Raw genomic sequence first — 7377 nt, 5'->3', positions numbered from 1 at the left:
CATTTTTTATATTTTTGGTTCTTGTGTACATTTTTCTTATCGGATTTTTTAATCAGACATAGTTGTAGCCCCTGGGCAGCTCCATTAGTTCTCATCAGGAAAAAGGATGGCACAATGAGGATGTGTGTTGATTACAGGCAGACAAACCGCATTACACATAAGGATGCATACCTGTTACCCAGAATTGAAGAGTCCTTAGCTGCTTTAAAATCTGCTAACTATTTCTCCACCTTGAATCTCACTAGTGGGTATTGGCAGGTTCCTGTGGGAGAGGCAGATAAGGAAAAGACTACCTTCACGACACCGATGGGCTTCTATGAATTCAACTACATGCCGTTCGGATTTTGCAGCGCACCAGGGACATTTCAGAGGATAATGGAGTGCTGTCTCGGGCACAAGAATTTTGAGACCATCCTGTTGTACCTGGATGATGTCATTGTCTTCTCCAAGATGTATGACGACCACCTGAAACACCTGGCCGAGGTGTTTGAAGCCCTGTCTAACTTCGGCATGAAGGTAAAGCCATCTAAGTGTCATCTGTTAAAGCCCAAAGTGCAGTACCTGGGCCATGTGGTAAGCACCGAAGGAGTGGCATCAGACCCTGACAAGGTCATCGTGATCAGGGACTGGCCGAAACCCAGCAACATCCACAAAGTCCGGCAGTTCCTCGGGTTGGTAGGTGTTATGAACTGGTGGCCTAGGAGCAGCATGGACGAGCTCTGGAGTAGGTGGCCTCTATACTGACCGCAGACCCTGAACTTAACACATCAACTAGAAGTAGCCGTGGGATGTTCCTGTCACTCCCTAGACACCTCGTCACGGCCGGAGGACTAATTACACATAAAGAAAGAAACAGGAATACTATCTTGCCTCAGAGAAAATTTGCAAAGGAAAGGCAGCCCCCCACAAATATTGACTGAGCAGAACCCACAACAGAATTCACAACAGTACCCCCCCCTTGAGGAGGGGTCACCGAACCCTCACCAGAGCCCCCAGGCCGATCCGGACGAGCCAAATGGAAGGCATGAACCAAATCGTCAGCATGAACATCGGAGGCAACAACCCAAGAATTATCCTCCTGGCCATAACCCTTCCACTTGACAAGATACTGAAGCCTCCGTCTAGAAAAACGAGAATCCAAGATCTTCTCCACAACATACTCCGACTCCCCATCAATCAACACCAGGGCAGGAGGATCAACAGAGGGAACCACGGGCACCACATATTTCCACAACAAAGATCTATGAAAAACATTATGGATGGAAAAAGAGGCTGGAAGGGCCAAACGAAAAGACACTGGATTGATAATCTCAGAAATCCTATAAGGACCAATAAACCGAGGCTTGAACTTCGGGGAAGAAACCTTCATAGGAACATGACGAGAAGACAACCAGACCAAATCCCCAACCCGAAGCCGGGAACCCACACGCCGACGACGGTTGGCAAAACGCTGAGCCTCCTCCTGAGACAACACCAAATTGTCCACAACATGAGCCCAAATCTGCTGCAGCCTGTCAACCACAGAGTCCACCCCAGAACAATCAGAAGACTCAACCTGCCCTGAAGAAAAACGAGGATGAAACCCAGAATTACAAAAGAATGGTGACACCAAGGTAGCAGAACTAGCCCGATTATTAAGGGCAAACTCAGCCAATGGCAAGAAAGCCACCCAATCATCCTGATCGGCAGACACAAAGCATCTCAAATAAGTTTCCAAAGTCTGGTTAGTTCACTCAGTTTGGCCGTTTGTCTGAGGATGAAATGCGGAAGAAAAAGACAAATCAATGCCCAGCTTAGCACAAAAGGACCGCCAAAACCTAGAAACAAACTGGGAACCTCTATCGGACACAATATTCTCCGGAATGCCATGCAAACGAACCACATGCTGAAAAAACAACGGAACCAACTCAGAAGAGGAAGGCAACTTAGGCAAAGGTACCAAATTAACCATCTTAGAAAACCGGTCACAGACCACCCAGATAACAGACATCCTCTGGGAAACAGGAAGATCCGAAATAAAATCCATAGAAATATGCGTCCAAGGCCTCTCAGGGACCGGCAAAGGCAAAAGCAACCCACTGGCGCGGGAGCAGCAAGGTTTGGCCCGCGCACAAGTCCCACAGGACTGCACAAAAGAATGCACATCCCATGACAAAGAAGACCACCAAAAGGACCTACTAACCAAATCTCTGGTACCAAAAATCCCAGGATGGCCAGCCAACACAGAACAGTGAACCTCAGAAATCACTTTACTAGTCCATCTGTCAGGAATAGGGTTGAGCGAAACGGGTCGGCAATTTTCAGAAGTCGCCGACTTTTGGCAAAGTTAGGTTTCATGAAACCCGACCCGACCCCTGTGTGGGGTCGGCCATGAAGTCGGCGATCTTCTGAATCTGGAATCGGAATTCCGATACCGATTCCCGATATGTTTAAGATATCGGGAATTGGTATCGGAATTCAGATTTAAGTGTAAAATAAAGAATTAAAGTAAAAAATATCGCCATACTTACCCTCTGACGGGCCCTGGTACTAACCGGGAACCTTCCTTCCTTAGAATCAGCCTTCCAGGGCCTTGCGGTGACGTCGCGGCTTGTGATTGGTCGCGCGGCCCCCATGTGACCGCTCGCGCGACCAATCACAAGCCGCGACGTCACCGTGACGTCACCGAAGGCCCTGGAAGGGCTGATTCTTAGGAAGGAAGGCTGTCGGAAAGAAGCAGGGCGTGTCTGAGGGTGAGTATATACCTAATAGGAATATACTCACCCTCGGCTTCGTTCCGGCAGCCTTCCTTCCTAAGAATCAGCCCTTCCAGGGCCTTCGGTGACGTCACGGAGACGTCGCGGCTTGTGATTGGTCACGCGAGCGGTCACATGGGGGCCGCGTGACCAATCACAAGCCGCGACGTCACCGCAGGTCTTGGAAGGCTGATTCTAAGGAAGGAAGGTTCCCGGTTAGTACCAGGGCCCGTCAGAGTGTAAGTATAGCGATATTTTTTATTTTAATTCTTTATTTTACACTTAAATATGGATCCCAGGGCCTGAAGGAGAGTTTCCGCTCCTTCAGACCCTGGGAACCATTGGAAACCCAATGCACTGCATTGGGTTTCGAGTTTCGGCCGACCCCGACCCCGACTTTTTTATAGGATCGGCCGATTTCACTCGACCCGACTTTTGAAAAAGTCGGGTTTCGTGAAACCCGACCCAATCCTATAAAAGTAAAGGTCGCTCAACCCTAGTCAGGAACAAACAGTTTCCCCGCTGGACAGCGATCAGGTTTATCAGTCTGAAACTCCTGAAGAGCCCGTCGCAAATCAGGGGAGATGGCAGAAAGAATCACCCCCTCCTTAAGAATACCAACCGGCTCAAGAATCCCAGGGGAATCAGGCAAGAAACTCCTAGAGAGGGCATCAGCCTTAACATTCTTAGAACCTGGAAGATACGAGACAACAAAATCAAAACGGGAGAAAAACAGGGACCATCGGGCCTGTCTAGGATTCAGCCGTTTGGCAGACTCGAGGTAAATCAGATTCTTATGATCGGTCAAGACCACAATACGGTGCTTGGCCCCCTCAAGCCAATGTCGCCACTCCTCAAATGCCCACTTCATAGCCAACAACTCACGATTGCCGACATCATAATTGCGTTCCGCAGGCGAAAAACTTTTGAGAAAAGAAGGCACACGGTTTCATCAAGGAACCATCAGAATTCCTCTGAGACAAAACGGCCCCTGCCCCAATCTCAGAAGCGTCAACCTCAACCTGAAAAGGAAGAGAAACATCCGGCTGACGCAACACAGGGTCAGAAGTAAATCGGCGCTTAAGCTCCTGAAAGGCAGAAACGGCCTCAGAGGACCAATTAGCTACATCAGCGCCCTTCCTCGTCAAATCGGTCAGGGGTTTAACCACACTGGAGAAGTTGGCAATGAAACGGCGATAAAAATTAGCAAAGCCCAAAAATTTCTGAAGGCTCTTCACGGATGTGGGCTGGATCCAATCATGAATGGCCTGAACCTTAGCCGGATCCATTTCTATAGATGATGGAGAAAAAATGAAGCCCGAAAAAGAAACCTTCTGTACTCCAAAGAGGCACTTAGACCCCTTCACAAACAAGGCATTGTCACGAAGGACCTGAAATACCATCCTAACTTGTTTCACATGAGACTCCCAATCATCTGAAAAAATCAAAATATCATCCAAATATACAATCATGAATTTATCAAGATAATTCCGAAAAATATCATGCATGAAGGACTGAAACACAGATGGGGCACTAGAGAGTCCGAATGGCATCACAAGATACTCAAAATGGCCCTTGGGCGTATTAAACGCAGTTTTCTATTCGTCACCCTGCTTAATACGAACCAGATTATATGCCCCTCGAAGGTCAATCTTAGTAAACCAACTAGCCCCCTTAATTCTGGCAAACAAATCAGAAAGCAAAGGCAAAGGGTATTGGAATTTGACCGTGATCTTATTCAAGAGGCGATAATCAATACAGGGTCTCAAGGAGCCATCCTTCTTGGCAACAAAAAAAAAACCTGCTCCTAATGGAGAAGAAGATGGCCGAATATGCCCCTTCTCCAAAGACTCCCTTACATAGCTCCGCATGGCGGCATGTTCAGGCACAGACAGGTTGAAAAGTCGGCCCTTAGGAAACTTACAGCCTGGAATCAAATCAATAGCACAATCACAGTCCCTATGCGGTGGAAGGGAACTGGACTTGGGCTCATCGAAAACATCCTGGAAATCTGACAGAAACTCAGGAATTTCAGAAGAGGGGGAGGAGGAAATTGACATCAGAGGAACGTCATCGTGAACCCCCTGACAACCCCAACTAGTCACAGACATAGATTTCCAATCCAACACCGGATTATGTATCTGTAACCATGGAAACCCCAGCACAACAGCATCATGCAAATTATGTAACACCAGGAAGCGACAATCTTCCTGATGGGCTGGCGCCATGCACATGGTTAACTGTGTCCAAAACTGAGGTTTATTTTTAGCCAATGGTGTAGCATCAATCCCCCTCAAAGGGATAGGACTCCGCAAAGGCTGTAAGGAAAAACCACAACGTCTGGCAAATTCTAAGTCCATTAAATTTAAAGCGGCGCCTGAATCCACAAATGCCATGACAGAGCATGACAATAATGAGCAGATCAGGGTCACAGATAACAGAAATTTAGGTTGTACAGTACTGATAGTAACGGAATTAGCGATTCTCTTGGCACGCTTAGGGCAATCAGAAATAACATGAGCAGAATCGCCGCAGTAAAAGCACAACCTATTCTGACGTCTGAATCCTTGGCGTTCCGCTCTAGATACAATCCTATCACACTGCATAGGCTCAGGACTCCGCTCGGAAGACAACGCCATAGTGTGCACAACTCTGCGCTCACGCAAGCGCCGATCAATTTGAATGGCCAGAGACATAGAATCACTCAGACCTGCAGGCGTGGGGAACCCCACCATAACATCTTTAACAGATTCAGAAAGACTCTTTCTGAAAATTGCCGTCAAAGCATCCTCATTCCACTTAGTAAGCACAGACCATTTTCTGAATTTCTGGCAATATGACTCTGCCGCTTCTTGACCTTGACACAGGGCCAAAAGTGTTTTCTCAGCATGCTCTACAGAGTTAGGTTCATCATACAATAACCCAAGCGCCTGAAAAAGGTGTCTACATTAAGCAAGGCCGGATTCCCAGATTCCAGGGAAAATGCCCAATCCTGCGGGTCTCCACGCAACAGAGAAATGACAATTTTTACCTGCTGGATGGGATCACCAGAGGAACGGGGCTTAAGAGCAAAAAACAGTTTACAGTTATTTTTAAAGCTCAAAAATTTGGACCTGTCCCCAAAGAACAGATCGGGGGTAGGAATTCTAGGCTCTAAAACAGGAGTCTGCACGATATAATCAGAAATACCCTGTACTCTAGCAGCAAGTTGATCCACCCGAGAAGCAAGTCCCTGAACATCCATGTCAACGCCTAACTCCTGAGCCACCCAGAGGTGAAGAGGGAAAAAAAAACACAACAGAGTACAGAAAAAAAAATGGCTCAGCACTTTCTTTCCCTTCTTTTGAAATGCGGTTAACTCATTGTTGGCCAGTTGTACTGTTATGAACTGGTGGCCGAGGAGCAGCATGGACGAGCTCTGGAGTAGGTGGCCTCTATACTGACCGCAGACCCTGAACTTAACACATCAACTAGAAGTAGCCGTGGAATGTTCCTGTCACTCCCTAGACACCTCGTCACGGCCGGAGGACTAATTACACCTAAAGAAAGAAACAGGAATACTATCTTGCCTCAGAGAAAATTCCCAAAGGAAAGGCAGCCCCCCACAAATATTGACTGTGAGAGGAGAGGGAAATTACAAACGCAGGCTGAAAACAGAATTTAGCAAAGGAGGCCACGCTACCTAGAAAGAAAAGACAGGAAAGAGTACTGTGCGGTCAGTATAAAAAATACTACAAAATCCACCACAGAGAATACAAAAATCTCCACACCTAACTAAAGGCATGGAGGGTAACTCTGTGACTCCAGAGCTTCCAACTTGGCTGAGTAAATCTTAACACAGACAAAGCTGGACAAGAAAAAACATAGCAATTCACAGAACTATTAAGTCCACCGCATGTGGACTGCAAAAACAGAGCCAGGACTTATCTTTGATGATTTGGACAATCCAGAAGGAGAAACCAAGCAGAGATATGGATCCCTAGAAAACAATGGACAACTGGCACTCACTAAAGGAAGGAGCCAGACTAAATAGCCCCGTCCAAAGTGGAAGCAGCTGATGACTGTTGTGAAGGACAAACAGCAGCACTACCACTTATAACCACCGGAGGGAGCCTAAGAGCAGAACCCACAACAGAATTCACAACAGGTAGGCTACTACTGAAAGTTCATTAAGGACTTCACCAAGATAGCCACACCACTGCAAGACCTGTTAGTGGGCCAATCCAAGAAGACCAAGAGTAAGAATACTCCATTCGAGTGGAGCGACAGGCTGGAAGGATCACTCAGTTGAAGTTGGCTCTCACGGGAGAACAGGTACTGGCCTACCCTGACTATGACCAACCGTTTGTGCTGTACACGGATGCCAGCAACGTGGGATTGTTAGCAGTGTTGTCCCAGGTGCAGAAAGGCAAAGAAACGGTAATGGCCTACGCCAGCAGGAAGCTTCGTCCCACGGAAAGGAACCCCGAAAACTACAGTTCCTTCACCTGTGGGAAGCGACACCATCTTTGCTGCAGCAGCATCGCCCACAGAGGACCCCTTTAAGCAGCGTCGGTCACCTCTGACCGAGAACCACAAGCGGCGTCACAAACTTTCATTATTTCCACAACGCCTTTAAAGACCGTCCCTTTTACTTGGGTGC

This window comes from Ranitomeya variabilis, chromosome 5, assembly GCF_051348905.1.
Source record: "Ranitomeya variabilis isolate aRanVar5 chromosome 5, aRanVar5.hap1, whole genome shotgun sequence".
In the NCBI taxonomy this organism is placed as follows: Eukaryota; Metazoa; Chordata; class Amphibia; order Anura; family Dendrobatidae; genus Ranitomeya; species Ranitomeya variabilis.
This window is presented reverse-complemented; position numbering follows the sequence as displayed.